The sequence below is a fragment of the Eumetopias jubatus genome, unplaced genomic scaffold (assembly GCF_037043125.1).
Source record: "Eumetopias jubatus isolate StellerSeaLion01/CBP00866 unplaced genomic scaffold, mEumJub1_p1.0 scaffold_11, whole genome shotgun sequence".
Classification (NCBI taxonomy): domain Eukaryota; kingdom Metazoa; phylum Chordata; class Mammalia; order Carnivora; family Otariidae; genus Eumetopias; species Eumetopias jubatus.
Genome location: NW_028274817.1, coordinates 86,615,553 through 86,634,617, shown reverse-complemented (window position 1 = coordinate 86,634,617; position 19,065 = coordinate 86,615,553). Strand labels below are relative to the sequence as shown.

At 40.7% G+C, this 19,065-nt stretch overlaps 1 protein-coding gene across 1 annotated transcript in view; it reads left to right on the top strand.

Annotated features, from left to right (window-relative positions):
• The first annotated feature begins 1,580 nt into the window (after window positions 1-1,580).
• JADE3 (jade family PHD finger 3) overlaps window positions 1,581-19,065 on the top strand; it is a 96,191-nt gene continuing 78,706 nt past the window's right edge. Inside the window, exon 1 of the mRNA XM_028113326.2 lies at window positions 1,581-1,631. The gene's annotated coding sequence lies outside the window, so the exon portion shown is untranslated. The remainder of the gene's footprint in view (window positions 1,632-19,065) is intronic.

Below are 19,065 nucleotides of genomic sequence, written 5' to 3'. Positions count from 1 at the left end.
GTCTCATTTATTACCACTGAAATTTCTTATCTTCTTGGCCTTGGAGCAGGGCAGCCACAGGGAGCTGCCTGAGTTTTGACCCCACCATTTTTATGCCGGACTGACCCAACTCACACAAGGACAGGTCAAGGATACTCGTTTTCTACTGCTGAGACTTTTTCTTTTTCTTTTGGCAGCAGCCAAAGCAACTAGTTAGAAAGAAAACACACTCATTATTCTTACACTTTGATTTTACCAACTAATATTCATTTCAGTGGGATGTTTCTGTGGGGATCTTTTTAGCTGTGGGAGCAGTTTGACTTTGGTACTGGGAGAACAACTGATAAGCCACAGAAGCAGTGATTAAATAGGCTGCAGTTCTACAAATAGTACTGATTTAATTATGTGCATAAGGTTGACCAGGCATGAGTTTTATTTTTTTTATTTTTTTTAAAGATTTTATTTATCTATTTGACAGAGAGAGACACAGCGAGACAGGGAACAGAAGCAGGGGAAGTGGGAGAGGGAGAAGCAGGCTTCCCGCCAAGCAGGGAGCCCGATGCGGGGCTCGATCCCAGGACACTGAGATCATGACCTGAGCCAAAGGCAGACGCTTAATGACTGAGCCACCCAGGCGCTCCAGGCATGAGTTTTAAAGCTAGCTTTATTCAAGGCCAGAATAATTTTTGTAACCCCCTGCCTATATTAATTTTCAGGCCCAATTAAATGAATTATTCCGTACTGATTGTGAAATATTCCCGGGTAGCACCATTAAAAGCTTTATCAAATTCAGATTGTTGCATTATTTTTTAAAGCTTGTCTTGGGATAATTGTGCTACACTTCCCAGAGCCTCTGAGCTCTTAATTGAGAGGTTCTGGTCCAAGGTTGATGGAATCTGAGAATTGGAAGGACCTTGGATATCACAAATCCAGATACCTTCCCAGTGTAGCAATCCTCTTCACAATATTCTATCAAACAAGCAGTTGTCTGACTCTTGATCACTTTTTCCCCCCAAATAATACATATTTTTCCTCCACACATTCTTGAAGCTACTCACTCATCTTTCCGTGATAGGTCATTCTTTATTCCCAAGCCAAGATCTGCCTTCTGGGAACTCTCACCATTGTGCCCAGCTCTCCCCTTCATTACCACACAGAGCAGATCTCCTTTGTCCAAAACAGTTAAAGTCATCTATTTTCCTACTTGCCATTCCCCTGTCTTCTCAGGCTAAAAAATTCCTGGTTCTTTCAACAGCTTTTTTTTTTAAAGATTTTATTTATTTATTTGACAAAGAAAGACACAGTGAGAGCAGGAACACAAGCAGGGAGAGTGGGAGAGGGAGAAGCAGACTTCCCACTGAGCAGGGAGCCCGATGCGGGGCTCGATCCCAGGACCCCGGGATCATGACCTGAGCCAAAGGCAGACACTTAATGGCTGAGCCACCCGGGTGCCCCTCAACAGCTTCTTATTTCAAGGATTTTAACACAATGGAAAAATTCATACATTAATATAATGAACACTCAACTGTCCACCAGCCAGAATTTCAACAATTAAGATTTTGTCATATTTTTTCTTTACAGAAATGATTATTTCCCTTTGATCACTTCTTCCAGTGTCATCCTCCTCCCTCCTCCGTTTCATGCATCTATAGGTATGTATACACAACGTATAGATTTGTTTTGGATCTCTGTTTGAACTTACATAAATGGTGGTATTATGAATGTGTCTGTATTTTGTCCACACAGTAAAATGTCTTAGACCTTTTCATATATTTTGTATTAATCTTTCCATACTGTATATTGTATTAGTCATTATATATAACATATAATATTTTTGGCTGTCTGCCTTCTGGGCATATGGTAGGATTGTAGTTCCTGCCCCTTTGGAAGTTAGGTGTGGCCATGTGAAGAGTTTTTAAAATTGCAGTGGCTCTACATACATTCTAGTTAAATTTCAGCCTGGTTTTTTTCTTATCATAATAGCTTTTGAATTCTCCCCTTTCCTCTGATAACTGACTTAGGAGGGGTAACATTCATCAGAGGTCAGACCCCTCCTAGGTCAGTAACCTAGTAGGTTCATCTATGTTACTGATCAGAGTTTTGATCAGAACAGGGCCAAGGACGTAGCTGTGTCCCCCCACAAGACACCTTTCAGGTTTACCTGTCTGCAGCTTCAATTCTTCATCTTATCAACTGGACAATCCTGATGGTTTTTGTCAGCTACCTCCACATATACTGCACTTACAAAGATTTATCTCAATAAATGAATCAAGTGACTAGAACAGAAAGGAGTCTAGGGTGAGTTTAGTGTGTCCTGATTTTGAAGAACCCATGCTAGCTGCTAGTGACTATTTCTTATCCAGCCAATGCTTCATTAATTTGGTCTAGAATTGAGTTTGGAGTGCGATTCACACTTTTTATTTGTAATGATTATATTCCACGCCTTTGAAAATAAGGGAGATTTTTGTCTCTGTCCAGTCTGTTGGGAGGTCTGGATTCTGTGAGTTTTCATAGATGAGAGGAAGTGATTCTGCTGTCATAGGTGCAAATCGTTTTTTAGCCCTGTGGTGAGGAACAGGGTGGTCTTTAGGATTATGACTGGCCAGGATGCCTGTGCTCTACTCCCCAGCCAGAGTGTCTTCTCCTTGCACCACCAGAACCAAGCCTGTGCATAGTTTAAGGAACGATGAGGATTCCTCAGGCCAGTTAGCTCAGGTCATTACAAGTTAGGCTTGCTGATGGTCTTTCTCTTGTTCTTTGGGACCAACTACATGTCTAATTCCAGTTACTATTTTTGTATTAGGATTCTTAGTTCCATGTGTCAGAATCCCAACTCAACAAGAAACAAAAAGAAAGTTTACTGGTAAATGAATAGCATATGGACTGCCGCTTGTAGGTATGGCTGTATGCTCGTCGCAGCCCTGAATCTCCTCCTCTCAGCTTTGCTTTCCTCTGAGTTAGTTTCACTCCCAGACAGGCTGTCTGCAGCAGGTGCAGTGCCTCTTTCCCAATACTGTCAAAACCCTTGGATGACATGTTGATATAGCCTGGGTCCTGTGCCTTAGACCCAGAAGGTGTGTATTTGTTAGGGAGGGAGGGACAGAGTTGCCCTCACCCAGACCACATGGACTGAGCGTGAACCCTCATTCATACTTTCGTACGTTTGCTGAATGCCCACTATGTGATAGGTACCATGTTAGGCTCAGAGGTTATCACTGTGAATAACACAGGCATAGTCTCTGCCTTCTTGAAGTGTGTAAGTGTAAAAAAAAAAATGGATTTTAATGTGCTCACAGTGATAGAGGAGAAGTTCCTGGTGCTGGAAAGCAAATGACAGGGGTTCTGATATACTCTGAGCAGGTGAGGAAAGGCTGCCCTGAGGAGTGTTGTTTGGACTGAAATCTGACATTAGTAGGAATTAGATGTTGAAGTAGGTAGGGTGATGATGAACAATGGGTGGGTAAGGGGGTGAACAGTATGTGCAGAGCCTTGGAAATAGAAGGAGGAAGCATATTCCAGGCACTGAAATGAGGCCAGAATGGCTGGATCACAGAGAGTGAAGGGGCAGAGAGGCATAGGTGGGGCTGGAGAAGTAGGTTGGCACCACCTCTAGCAAGGCCACATGCCTTGCAAGAGCTTTGGAAGCCATGCAAAGTTTAAGCAGGAATCAAAGTGATCAATAGCCCTGGTCCATGCGGGTCACTCATTTCCTGAGATATAGCTTAGTCTAGTGAATTTAACTAGCCAAGATCACCCACCTGGTTGGGATTTAAATCTAGACATGCCACAACATCTGTCATGTGTCCAGACCTGGCTCAGGCATCGCTTCTCCCAAGAAGCAGTCCTCATTGCCCCTTCCTTTTTGCCACTGGGAGAAGGTCGGTGTTTCTCCAGAGAAAATTCCTGTTCCACTTAGTATCTTGCTCAGAGAACTCTCATGATTTTGTTTCCCCCATCCACGTCTGGACAGGATTTGTTGGTGCCTGCCCAGGCTAATGATTGGCATCTGTGCAAAAAAATTCTCATAGCAGACCTGACTTCGAAAGGCCTGCTTACAGGGTTGTCCCTTGGTGGGCATCTGCGAACTTGATTTTCAGGAGGGTTCCCACCATTCCCAGAACTGATTGATAAAGGTGGCTCATTGTGCCTGAACTGTTTGTACAAACAATGTAGTTTCTGCAGAACACCTGCTTTCCTTCTTGGGAGTCTGAAATTTGGGTATTTGCCAGTCAGAGGGTGCCTGTGTAACCAGCCTCCAATCAAAACCTGGGTACTGAGTCCCTAATGAGCTTCCCTAGTAGACAGCGTTTCACATGTGTTGTCACAACTCGTTGCTAGGGAGATTAAGTGCATCCTTGTGTAACTCCACTGGGAGAGGACTCTGGGACGCTTGTGCCTGATCTCCCCTGTATTTCATCTAGTGTGCATTTTCCCTTTGCTGATTTTGCTTTGTATCCTTTCACTGTGGTAAATTATAGCCAAGAGTATGATTATATGCTGAGTTCTGTGGGTCCTCATAGTGAATCACTGAAGTTGGAGGTAGTCTTAGGGACCCCGACATAGCACCCTTGCAAACCATTGTTAAATATTTGTTCAATACTTATTAAAAGGAGAGAGTGAGCTTGGTGAAGAACCAGGGCAAAGAAAGGGGCTCTCTGGTGGTATCACTGACTCGCCTCTCCTTTTGAGCAGTCAGCTTTGGCCCTAAACTTGTACTCTCCACTTACAAAATCAGAGCCCTAGAGGGGCCTGCAAAGAAATCTGTGAGCACTGGCGAGCAATGGAAAGGTTTTACACTAAGGACTGTCACAGTCAGATTTGCATTTTGGAAAGAATAAATGCCCAAGAATCATCAGGAAATTTTGTGAGGAGAGTTTGTTCTACCAGATTAAAATTTACTACAAAGCCTCTATAATAAAAATAGTGTGGTAATGAACTGGAAATTTGAGCTAACACCCAGGTTTCCCGCATTCCAGCCCAAGGTCTTTCCTCAAATCTTTATGGAATTATTTGATGAGTCCTAGAAGAGTGAACATCTGAGACTCAGTTGCCTCTCAGCTTTACTTCTGAGAAAGGTCCATGCAAAAATGGGCATCATTTACACTGTCTGCAACAGAACCTTCTGAACCTGGTTGTAATGCTGTCAACTGTCAAAGTAGGAATGTGGGGCTCTGAATTCAGAACCTGGGAAAAACAGTAAATAAACTAAGAACCTTTGACCAGTCTCCTGTGAATTACTGATATTTCCAACACTGCATATAAATAGCTTAGGCGCAATTTTGGCACTTTTGATTTTTATAGTTTTTCAGTTGGTGGAAATGAAATATTCCTGTTTCCACAATCTGCCACCATTGTTTTGTCTCTCTTTGCATGTCAGGGATGATGTTTCCTGAGGGCCGACTTAATTAGACCACGCAATAATCTGCTTGGGGAAATAGAGAAAATCAGTTATTTAAAACACACTGGATGAAAGATCTTATAAAAAAAAAAAAGACCTTTGAAAGAGGAAAACATCCTGTACTGAGGGAACAGAGGTGGGATGATGGAGTTTTGCTGTCCCTGTTTTGCATTTCTAACAGTAAACTTGAAAGCACAGGATCTTCTGACCATTGGAGCTGAAATTATGTATTCAGTGTTTCTCATGAAATAACATTTACCATTAAAAGAAGATTGCATTTATACTTGTCTTGGGTAATTCTAAAAATTTCTATGCAGAAAATTCTAAAAATTTTAACGTGGAAAATTCACCAGCCCAAGACCCACACAAGCACACAAAAGCATTACATTGATTACATGTCTGTGTATTGGCTGATTCCTGAAATGGTGTCTCAGAAGGATTAAAATTGAGCCTCTGTTCTGAGCACGTGGTGTTGACTGTAGCCTGGGAGTGTGCCAGTTAGTCGCAGCACCTGCGCCTCCTCGCAGGGTCCTGTTGCGGCTGCCCAGGAAGATGGAGGGTAATTGCCTCACCACTCCAGCCACACATGCAGGGTTAGGAATCCTGCTTATGAGGCTTCTCCTGCTCTGACCAGAAAGAAACCCAGGGTGTCCAGCCAGCTGGCTGCAACTCTGGGGCAGGAAAAGCAGAAGAAACGAGGATAAAATCAAGCCCCCTCCCCCAACCCACGTGTGATAATAGTGATTAGACGCCTTTTCATCAACAGCCTTCCCTTGCATTAAATGACATTCAGGAATCCTGGGTGTGATGGCCTATTTGCAGTGTGCAAATGGAACATGGGAAGAGGGTGCTCAGATCTGACCTAGAAATTTGAGATGTAGCTGGAGAGACCTAATACCCCACTGGGGACTCATAGGCTAATTACCTTGAGTCTGGTAAGTGGAATACAACTCCTAAAGGAAACTAGGTGTTTTGAACTAAGAAATTATGTATATGTTTAAGCAAGGCTTTGTGTATTTCTTTTCTTTGTTTATTGTAAGTCCTCAAAAGTTTGTAAGAATTGAGATTCTCCAGAGTGTGTGAGGGCTTTGAAGCCAAAGGAAGGTGTCTTTTCTTTTTTTACTTATTTCTGTTCATGAGCAGGATTCTGGAGTATTAGGTTGAATGATATGAAATTGCTAATACTCAAAACATTTTGGCCTACAACAATGGCAATTTCATGCAGTTCAACCAAATATAAACTAATTTCACCACACAAATGCTTTGAAAATATCCCCAGTTTATTATTGTATCAGTCTTAACTTCATCAGAGGGGCAAGAACCTCATAAATTCTTAGTCTTTATTATTTATAATAACTTGTGACATATCCATCACCTATCAGACTAGTGGGGTTTTTTTTTTTTTTAGCAATTCTAAGGTATAATTGATACACAAAAACTGCATCTATTCGGTGTATACAACTTGATGAGTTTGGATATATACATATACCTGTGAAACCATCACCACAATCAAGGTAATAGACATATCCATCACCTCCAAAAGTTTCCTTGTTCTCTTCTTTTGTGTTACAACACTTAACATGAGATCTACCCTCTTAACTTCTTAAGTGTACAATATAGTATTAATAGGCACTCTGTTGTACAGCAGATCCCTAGAATTTATTCATCTTATATAACAAACTTTATACTCATTGAACAGTTCCCCATTTCCCCTTCCTCTCAACCCCTGACAACCACCATTCTACTCTCTGTTTCTATGAGTTTGACTACTGTAGATAGCCCCATATAAGTGCAGTCATGCAGTATTTCCTTCTGTGACTGGCTTATTTCACTTAGCATAATGTCCTCCAGGGTCATCCTTGTTGTTGCAAATGGTAGGATTCCCTTCTTTTTAAAGGTTGAATAATATTCCATTGTATTGGGGCGCCTGGGTAGCTCCGTCGTTAAGCGTCTGCCTTCAGCTCAGGTCATGATCCCAGGATCCTGGATCGAGTCCCTCATCAGGCTCCCTGCTCAGCGGGAAGCCTGCTTCTCCCTCTCCCACTCCCCCTGCTTGTGTTCCCTCTCTCACTGTCTCTCCCTCTCTCTCTCTGTTGAAAAATAAATAAAATCTTTAAAAAAAATTCCATTGTATGTATATGCCACATTTTCTGTATCCATTCATCTGTCAGTGGACTTTTGGGTTGTTTCCGTATCTTGACTCTTATACATAATGCTGCATGGGTGAACAGATATCTCTTCAAGATCCTGACTTCAGTTCTTTTGGGTATTTATGGCCAGCAGGTATATGAAAAGGTGCTCAACATCACTAATCAACAGGGAAATGAAAATCAGGACCATAATGGGCTATCACCTCACACCTGTTAGGATGGCTGTTATATATATTTTTAAAAGATAAGTGTTGCAATGGAATATTATGCAGCCATCAAAAGGAATGAGATCTTGCCAGTTGCAACGACGTGGATGGAACTGGAGGGTGTTATGCTGAGTGAAATAAGTCAATCGGAGAAAGACATGTATCCTGTGACCTCACTGATATGAGGAATTCTTAATCTCAGGAAACAAACTGAGGGTTGCTGGAGTGGTGGGGGCTGGGAGGGATGGGGTGGCTGGGTGAGAGACATTGGGTAGGGTATGTGCTATGGTGAGCGCTGTGAATTGTGCAAGACTGTTGAATCACAGATCTGTACTTCTGAAACAAATAATGCAACATATGTTAAGAAAAAAGAAAAAGAAGAAGATAGCAGGAGGGGAAGAATGAAGGGGAGTAAGTCGGACGGGGAGACGAACCATGAGAGACGATGGACTCTGAAAAACAAACTGAGGGTTCTAGAGGGGAGGAGGGTAGGGGGATGGGTTAGCCTGGTGATGGGTATTAAAGAGGGCACGTTCTGCGTGGAGCACTGGGTGTTATGCACAAACAATGAATCATGGAACACTACATCAAAAACTAATGATGTAATATATGGTGATTAACATAACTAAAAAATTAAAAAATAAAAAATAAAAGATAAGTGTTGGTGAGGATGTGGAGAAATTAGAACCCTTGTACACTGTTGGTAGGAATGTAAAATGTTACAGCCACTATGGAAAACAGTATGGAAATCATAAAAAAATTAAAAATAGAACTACTAAATGATCCAGCAATGTCACTTCTAGGTATGTATCTAGAAGTAGTGTTTGTTTTTAACTTGTATATTTTGAGAGAGAAACCCAGAGAAGTCCAGAACTCCCAAGGCCTGCTGTCTTAAATACAACGACAGTGATACATGGTCTAGGTAGACTAGAGTAGCCTGGAATTTTTAGTTCGTTTCTGGCTCAGTACCTGATTGACTAGGCCTTCTTAGGCAGTCAGTAAGCATGACTACAAATCAGTTGCTATTCCAGTGTTTCCTGACTTTATCCTCAAAATGCATGTTGAAGGCTAGCTACTTACTCCCTTGCTCAAAATGTTTCTGGAGCTCTCCTTTTTGGAATTACCTTCAGAGCCATTTCATAAGCCACCCAAGGAATTGATTCATTCAATAAATATTTATTTGAGTCACACACGGTGGTGGGCAGTGTACTGGGTATAGACAGATGACATCGACATAGAGGGCAGTCCAGGGGAGGAGTATGAACAGATGCATGGATGCAAGAAAGCACCAGGACATAGTGAGTGGGGAGCAGTGAGGGACTTAGCTTCCCTAGAGAAGAGACTGTGCAAGGAAAATAAGACTGGAAAGGTGATCTGTGGCTACACTGTGGAGTGCCTTGAATACTAGGCCTAGGAGTTTGAAATCTGCGCTGTGAGCAGTAGAGAGCCATTGAAGGTTTTGTGCTTTTCGAGTTTTAACCTGCCAGCTAATAACTGTAGAATTGGAATTATAAATCAGCCTTGCAATTTCTTTTCCCAGCTTGTGACTGACTAAAGCTGGTTTTACACACCTCAATTGCATATTCACTTGAATGGACTTTGAATGACATTTGATTGTTTCCAAAAATTAAATTCATTCTCAAAGGAAAAATTTTGCTTCCATTGACCTTATTCAAAGGAATATGATGCCAAAGGAACAGAAAACAAATCCAAGCAAAAAATGTCCTAAGTATTTTGAGAAATTGCACTGTTGGAACAAACATTTGCTGTCTCAGAGGGTCTTTTGGAAGTCAGCCTGGAAGTCAGCCTATAATTGGATGTGTGAATTCTAGGGTGTGTGTGTGTGTGTGTGTGTGTGTGTGTGTGTGTGTGTGTGTGTGTGTGTGTGTGTGTGTGTGTGGTTACATGTGTGTAATTAATATTTTTTATTTATTTGACAGAGAGACAGTGAGAGAGGGAACACAAGCAGGGGGAGTGGGAGAGGGAGAAGCAGGCTCCCCGCTGAGCAGGGAGCCCGATGAGGGCTCGATCCCAGGACCCTGGGATCATGACCTGAGCCGAAGGCAGCTGCCTAACCGACTGAGCCACCCAGGTGCCCCTGTAATTAATTTTTTTGAATTGGTATCTGCCCTTCCTTTACTAAAGTGCACCAAAGGGTAACACTGGGGCAAATAAGGGGGCACCTGAGTGGCTCAGTCGGTTAAGTGTCCAGCTCTTGATTTTGGCCCAGGTCATGATCTCAGGGTCCTGGTCAGCAGGGAGTCTGCTTGTCTCCCTCTCCCTCTGCCCCTCCCCGTGCTTGTGCTTTCTCTGTCTCTCAAAAATAAATAAATAAATATTTTTTAAAAAAGAGGATGGGGATTATAGCTAAAAGAACGGGCATTCTAATAGCAATAAGTTATCTCATTAGTGCTGTGGGATGTTTTACTCTGCCATTCTAGTTAACTGATTTACTGCTGATTGCAGGTGCCACTTACCTCTAGCCTGAGGAGGTACTTTATGGCCGTCTTGGCATCAGGTAAGATGAGAGTCTTGCAGATGGAGTGTTGTTTGTTATTTGTATGGCTGCTATTACACATTTCTTCTTTTGGGTCAGCTATTTGACCCCTCTGTGATTGTGGCATTAGCTTGAGTGCCCTTCTCAGTAGAGGCCAACACTAGTTCCTGCTCTGGAGAATCATTCAGCATCTGAAGTGATTCAGTATAGTAGGTCTGAAGTGTGTGATGAAATTTCCACTGTACAGTTTATCATTAAAAACTGCCTTCTAAATTCTGTCAGTTAACTATTGCTGTATATCTAACTTCAAAAGTTAGTGGCTCAAAACAGTAATATTTAGTTCATTTTTCCAAGAGTTGGCTATTTGGGCTGGGTTCAGCTGAATGGTTTTGCTGTTCTTAGCTGGTCTCCCTTATGCCTTTGTCAACTACAGGTCAGCAGGGAGCTTCTGCTTTTGAGGTTGGCTGGTCAGCTGGGGCAATGGTAGTGGGTAGGAGCCCTGGGCTTTACATCTCTTCTCCTGAAGCAGGCTAGCCCTGGCTTGTCTTCGTGGTAGCTGGGCAGATTTCTAAAAGTGAGTAGAAGCAGCAAGGCCTCTTGAGGCCAAGGCTCAGAGTCGGCACACCTTCACCTCTGCTGTATTCTGTTGCCCTAAGCAAGTCACAAAGCCAGTCTAGATTCAAGGAGTGAGAAGAAGCTTCGAAGTCACCTTGAGAGGGCATAAATAAAGAAAAGGGTAGAGAATTGGGGCCATTTTTGCTATTTATCACACAAATACAGATTACTCTTCTTAAAGACTTCAGTTACTTCTGTAACATTTAAAAACTCATGTGTTCTGTACGTTCAGACTTAAAGGCTGCTCAGAAACAAATAGGAAAGTATTAAAATTGCTCTCAAGTTAGGGCCTTGATGACAGTCCTTTTGTGAAGCTGATTTTTTTTTTGAAACTTGGATGCTCTGATACCTGAATGTGCCTCACATTTTAAGTCAGAGTCATTAATTCTGGATCCTTTGTACTAAATGATGTGAAGACCATAAATGCAGGTTTAAAACATAGCTGCAGATTTTTTTGACACTACTCTCATCAGGAGACAGGGCCTGTGTGTCCTTCCAGTTAGATCTGGGTTGACTTGTGACTGCTTCAACCAATACAGTAGAGTATACGACTTCTGAGGCTAAGTCGTAAAAGGCAATGCAACTTCTGCCTTGCTCACTAGAATATTCATGCTGGGACCCCTGAGCTGCCATGTAAGTAGTCTGACTACCCTGAAGCCACGTCTGCTGGAGAGGTCTTATATGGGCATGCTGGAGATGGTGTCTGCTAAGCCAAATCATTCCTGTTAAAGGTGCCAGATAAGTGAAGAAGCCTCCAGATGATTCCAGCTGTTTGTCTTCCCAGCTGAGATTCCAGACAACTTAGAGTAGAAAAAAGACATTCCTGCCATGCCTTATCTCAACTCCGGACCCACAGAATTCATGAGGTGATAAAATGGTGGTTGCTTTATGCCACTCTGTTGTACAGTGGTTTGTTACACAGCAATTGATAACTAGAATAGCATAAATGAATGGGTATGACTGTATTCCAATAAAACTTTATTTATGGACAATCGGTGGAGACTGTTAGTCATGGGCCTCTAGTTGCTGATGTGCTGGACTCTAGATCCCAAAAAAGGTAGAGATGTCTGGGGATTGTATTTCTGTAGATATGGGGATCAAAACATTCAGTGAAGGAAGGAAATGATCCCTGACTGTGAAGTCAAGGATTGCCCATGAACAGAGAGAAAAAGATGTTACTTCTATTCAGAGTGGCAGACAAGAGAGTGGAGAGAGACGCAGGGCCAGAGACAAATGTATTATTGGCTTACTGTCTAAATGTGTACCTTTCTCCCTCTTGGTAGGATGGGACTGAGAATCCTGGGAGGGAGCACCTCTCAATGGAGAGGGTGAATGAATGAGGGAAATGAACTTTCTCCAAGGTTAGCCTGCAAACTAAAATTGCAAAGTAAGAACAGTTGTCCAAATTAGCAACCAGCAAATGAGAGTCATTTTACTCCCACTCCCAATGAGAATCACTTTAGAATGACTTTAAAGTTTAGTATTTTCAAAGAGATAAAGGAAGAATAACATCCATTAGAAATTTTTCAAAAAATCTAGCCCATGCCTGGTAGGAGCTCATATTCTAGTTGGAGATTTTTTTTAAAAATTATATATATATATATATATATAATTATATATATTTTTAAATATAAAAAATATATAAATATATATTTAAATATAATATATATAAATTATATATATACTAAAAATTATATATACATATATATATATAGTTGGTTACAGAACAGTTTAAGTTAGTGATGGTGCTATACCCAGGCCATTCCTAGGGCATATTGCTGTTGAGATTGTCAAGGTATGGGTGAGTCAGACAAAGGAAGCCTTTTAGAAGAGGTGACATGTTTTCTAATAAGCCTTATAAGGATAAGTTTATATGTTTCTAAGTGAGGAAGTGAGAAGAGGACCTTCCAGGCAGAAGGGATGGTATGATTATATAAAGCATATGGGTGAGAAGCAGCATGGGGATGGGAACTACAGAGGTTCAGTGTTGCTAGAGCATAAAAGCGGGGCAGTGTGGTGAGAGAGAAAGCTGCAGAATGAGATGCAGCTTGATTGTGGAGGACCTTGTTGGCTTTCATGAGGACCTTAAGAAAAGGTCTAAGGACAAAGGGAAGCCATTGAAGTCTCTCAGCAGTGAAGGGACCATAGTCCAACTTGTGTTTCAGATAAGTCTCTGGCAGTTGGGTGGAAGGTAAATTTAAGGGCAACAAGATCAGGAGTCCTAAGACCAGTTAGGAAGCTGCTATCACAGTCTTGGTTTTAGGAGATAGTTAGGTCCCAAACTAGGAAAATGAAGGTTAAAATGAGAATATTGATATAGAAGATTATTTCATAGGTTAACTTGGCAGGATTTGATGACTGATCCAGGGTGAGAGAAGAGAAAGAATTTGGAGATTTTTCTAGATTTTGTGACAGCATAAAGGAGGGTGCCAATGGAGACCACCAGAAGGGAGGAAGAACCAGTGGCCTTGGTGTTAATCACCTTCCAGGTTGATATGTATGGTGGCAGGGGGTTTTGGATTTGTTCTTTTTTTTCTTCTCCCTCTTCCCCTCCTTTCTTTCCTTTGTTTCCTTCCTTTGAGCCATAAGCATGTGTGTAGTGTAGGACACTTTGGGGAAACACCAGCACTTACGAGATGGTTATAGGAAGAAAAAGATATTAGGGAGCAACACAGGGAACCCAGAAAAAGCCTTTGGAAACCAAGGCAGTTGTTTTAAGAGCAGTAGTGGGAAGGAGGGAGGGAGAGATCAGCATGTCAAATGTAGCATACAGGTACTTAGAGATGAGGTTTGGGAAATATGCCCAAACTGGTGATTTTTTCAAGAATTCTGGTATGATAGAAACTTGTTGAGGAGTGACTAAAAGTGAGGAGAAGAGAAACCATAGACTACTTTTGGGGGAGTTTGCAAGAGAAGGGAAAGAAAGAAATTACGTATTAAATAGAGAAAAATTATGTAGGGTCAAGAGAGAGTTTGGGGGTAAAGGCAGGGAGATATCTGAACCTGTTAACAGGTATAAATCTAGTATAAAGGCAGAATTAGGAAGTTAAAAGGCAGATTTTTTTCTGATCATAGGAAGTTATTTCTTCATTTAGAGCTGTCTGAAAATTGGAATGGATTATCTTGTTAAATAGTGTGCTCTCTGAGTGGTCAAGTAGGGGTTAGATGTTTTTCGGTGAACTGTATAGAAAGATATATTGGTGAATGACTTTGGGTTTTTTAGCCTCTGTTCAATTCTCAACAGTTTGCCCAAAGTTGTTTTAAGCATTATAAACTAATGAGTTAATCTGTGGACTTGTCTTGCCTGGCAGCTTTCCATAGATTCGTCAGATCAATGTGCCAAGTTAATTTATGTGCCTTTGATCTTGAAGGATGAAATTAAACTGCAGGTTCTCAGATAACAAAATATTGAGGCTTAGTGTCCAGGAAAGTTCATCACTATGACAATCAACCATGGTCTGGACATAATAGGTATTTTTGATAAGGGTAGTCACTTTCCACACACAGCAACAATGAGTTTTATTTCAAATTTTTGAGAGTTTAATTTTTTATCTGTCCATTTTTTTTAAAACACTGTTACTTGGAATGATCAAAATAGCACTGAGATGATAGGAGACATGGATAGAGAAGAAAAACCTGTTTCCTTTTCTCTGTGATTCATATTCCTATATGAATGCTCTTAGTTTACATGAAGTTTGGTTTCCTAGGGCCAAGAGGAGATAATTAGTTTCTATCTATGCTCTCTAGTCCTTATCTTAGATTGTTTAGTGATCCCTTTGGTTAGCATTTAAAACAGTTCAGGGGTAACCTTTTGCAGTTTTGTCTCAAATGACTACTTACCTGTATCCAAATCTGGCTTCCTGGGTCACTGAAGCATGAACGGCATAAATGACTGAACACAACTAATTCTCAGAAAGCCACATTTTAGTCAGTACTTTCCAGCTTTCTCACTCATCGTTCCTTTTACAGAACTAACAAGTGGTAGAACTAATTAATTAGAATTTTATTCCTTCTCAAGTTATACATTTTAAATTCTCCGTTAACCTTTTGAAAATGCCAGTAAGTAGTAAAATAACTAAAATCCAGACAGGGAAACTAGAAAATGCAAGTACTGGAAGAAGAGTTCCTACCCCCAAAGAAAAACCAGGAACACCAGGTATGGTGAATATTTATGTTTTAAGGAAAAATAGTTACATTCTTGTTACCAACTGGCCCACAGATAGGGAGTCACTCTCCGGTGACCCTTAGGCCTGTATGATTTACCTGTTTCTTAGCCTGTTTCTTTCCTTCTTCTGGGAGAGTGCAGTGAGGGAAAATCTCACAAGTCCTCAAGTTGATTCTTTTCCTTCTTAATTTAATATTCTCCAGATATGGTAGGAACAGGAATAAGATACCCTTTTATCATGTATTTCCTTTTTTAATAGTTAATTTTTTATTTTGAGATAATTTTTTGAAATAAGAGATTTTTGAGATAATATGTCTAAATTTAGAGAGGAGTTGCAAAAATAGTAGAGTGAGCAACCTTGCTGTTCCAGACAAGATGGAATAGACACATTTTACTCTAATCCATTTAAATACAATAATACAGGTAGTTTACAAGTAAATGGATGCAAAAAGGTATACCATGCAAACACCAATCAAAAGAAAGCTGGAGTGGCTATACTAATATCGAATAAATTAGACATCAGAGCAAAGAAAATTACCAGGGACGAGAGGAGCGCTACATAATGATTCAAAGGGTGAATCCATCCATAAGACACTAAGACACAGGAGTCTTAAATGTGTATCAACCAAATAATAGAGCTTCAAAGTACATGAGGCAAAACTCAACATAACTGAATTGAGAAATAGACAAATTCATAATTAGAGTTGGGAACTTCAGTGCCCCTTTCAGTAACCGATAGAACTGCCAGACAGAAGAAAATCAGCAAGGTTATAGAAGAAAATACACTACCAGTCAACCAGATCTAATTGACATAGAATGCTCCACAACAGCATAATATACTTACTTTCCAAGTACACATGTAACTAACATTCACCAAAATAGACTACATCCCAATCCATAAAACAAACCTCAACAAATATAAAAGAATTGAAATCATGCAGAGTATATTCACTGACCATAATGCAATCAAACTAGAAATCACAAACAGGAAAACTACCCCAAAGTTTCCAAACACTTGGAAACTAAATAACACACTTCTCATTAATCTATGGGTAAAGGAGTGAGTCTCTAGGGAAATTAAAAAAAAAAAAGATACATTGCCCTGAATGAAAATTAAAAATTTGTAGTATGTAGCTAAATCAGTGCTGAGTGGGAAATCTATGACACTAAATGCTTATTTATATGAGGAATGGGTGAAAGATCTCAAATGAATAAGCTTCAACCTCAAGATAATGGGGTAGGGGGGAGAGCAAAATAAACTCAGAACTGGAGAAAGGAAACAATAAAGAAAAGAGAAGTTCATGTAATTGAAAACAAAAACAGTAGAGAGAAATAGTGAATCCAAAAACTGGTTCTTTGAAGAGAGATTCTGACTTAATTGGTAATGGGTGCAGTTTGGGCATTGGGGTTTTTATAAGCTCCCCAGATGATTCCAGTGGGAAATGGGGATGGAGAACCTCTGCTGGGGAGGCTAGATAGGTTTTTCTTGGGACTTAACTTGTGTTGGCATCTGTGGCCCAGTTCCTTTTTTCTGAGGCAGATTTGTAGCCATGTCATTTTCCCTCACTTTTTGTTGCCCTCAAAGTCAGTACTGACTCTTTCCCTTATATGTCAATTTGCATGTCTGGTTGCTCCTTTGCCATAAGCATTGTTGTAACTGGAGGTGAGGGTTTAACCTCAGTCCCCCTCCACTTCACCCCCAACCAACTTGATTGATTTTGGGATTAACACTGAAACCCCTCTCTTGATTGGTTTGTCACACATCATTGGTTACCAGTTTTAGGCTGTGATCACCCAAGCCATGGTGACAGTGTGTCTAGTGCACCTGGTCCTGTGACCCTGGTCCTGAGGGAGCCAAAGGACTTGGTTTCTCAGTTCTGGCGGCCCGTACAGTGCCGGCCCTCTAGTAGCACAGTATTAACAGTTGGTGTGCAGTGGATTTGAACTTGCTCAGTAAGTTTGGGATTGGTTTTGTTTTGTTTTGTTTTGTTTTGTTTTACCTTATATGTAAGGCTTACATGCCTTTTATTGTTACGAAAACCTGGGATAAAGGTTATTTTTCCTCCTAATAAACTCTGACAATCACTTTAAATCGGGTAGATGTGGGCGCCTGGGTGGTTCAGTTGGTTAAGCGACTGCCTTCAGCTCGGGTCATGATCCTGGAGTCCTGGGATCGAGTCCCGCATGGGGCTCCCTGTTCAGCGGGGAGTCTGCTTCTCCCTCTCACCCTCCTCCCTCTCATGCTCTCTGTCTCTCATTCTCTCTCTCAAATAAATAAATAAAATCTTTAAAAAAAAAATCAGGTAGATGTTATAAACGTACTGGGGGTACATGTAGCAAAAATCTCAGTGTGGAAGCAAGTCACAGCAGCAGATGGGACATATTGGAAACTGCTATTTTTAAAAATTGTTTGTGTTTCTATCTGGAGAATTGTGTATTTCATAGTAAAAGCTATTCTTATTGATTTACTTTATTCTTAAGTCTTATTTGCAAATGGTATTTTATCTTAAAAGGATTCATGTCTTGTACATATATCGCTTTTTATTCTTAAAATGCCAAGCCTGCTTATTTGGGTGGTTGAAATTGTTGAATATATGTACTTAAATTTAAAAAGTACATGTACTGCTAATTTTTAAAAACTTACTGGAACTGGGGCTTTTTTCCCCTAAAAGGCATAAAACATTTTAATTTAGAAAGGCCTATGACCATTAAAATCTGTCAAGATAATATCACAGAATAGACCACCCAGGCTGAAACCTTCCAGTGAGGTCTGGATCAGCCAAACAGTGGGCTGAGAGATTAGAAAGGAGGCGGTGATGTTAGGAGAATGGTAATTCAATTGTAGGCTTCCAATTTTCAATATTCTTTCTTTCATTAAAATAAAGGTTTCTTGGGGCACCTGGGTGGCTCAGTCGGTGAGCATCCAACTCTTGATCTCAGCTCAGGTCTTGATCTGAGGGTCGTGAGTTCAAGCCCCACATTGGGCTCCATGCTGGGCATGGAGCCTACTTAAAAATAATAATAATAAATAAATAAGCATGTATTTATTTATAAATAGTACATATTTGTTTTATATTGTATTTATAAATATTATAAATAATAAATATTTCTTGTAGTTTAGACCAGAGGTTGACAAGCTATGGCCTGTGAGTCAAATCTAGCCTGCCACCTGTTTCTGTGTGGCCTGCGAGCTAGGAATGGTTTTTACATTTTTAAATGCTTAAAAAATGAAGAATAATATTTCATGTGAAAATTATACAAAATTCAAATTTCAGTATAATAAAGTTTTATTGGAGCAGAGCCATGCTCATTTGTTTATGTACTGTCTGTGACTGCTTTCATGCTACAATAGCAGATTTGAGTAGTTGCAGCAGAGACCATATGGTCCATAAAGCCAAAAATATTTGCTAGCTGGTCCTTTCCAGAAAAAGTTACTGAACCCTGATTTAAACTCCCTTCCTAGCCTAGCCTTTCTATGCAAAATGATTCCTACTCAGGAGGTTTGATATGCCTAAATAATTTGTTAACAAGTCTATATATTAAAGAAGGTAAGCCTTCTTCCTGGCAATAGAGATAACTGTGGTTGACATGGAAATACTTTTCTGAGTGGCAGGAATCTACCCAGGTAAATTTGTATTTTCTTCTTTTTTCTTTAATGCATTTTAAGGGCTTTGGAGAAGAGTTGACCTCCAGATTCCTCATCCGGTCACAGGGAACTCAGGAGTCACATGACGTGTCTTTCTTTTTAAAAACAAGCTTTTAAAATGACACATACGGGGACGCCTGGGTGGCTCAGTCGGTTAAGCGTCTGCCTTCAGCTCGGGTCATGATCCCAGGGTCCTGGGTTCGAGTCCCACATCAGGCTCCCTGCTCAGCAGGAGGCCTGCTTCTCCCTCTGCCTGCTGCTCCCCCTGCTTGTGCTCTCTCTCTCTCTGGCAAATAAATAAATAAAATCTTAAAATAAAATAGAATAAAATGACACATACGTATACACACAATAACCGAGATGCATGTGGTCGTCTTTTAGAAAGGACAGAAAAAGTTCATCTACTCCA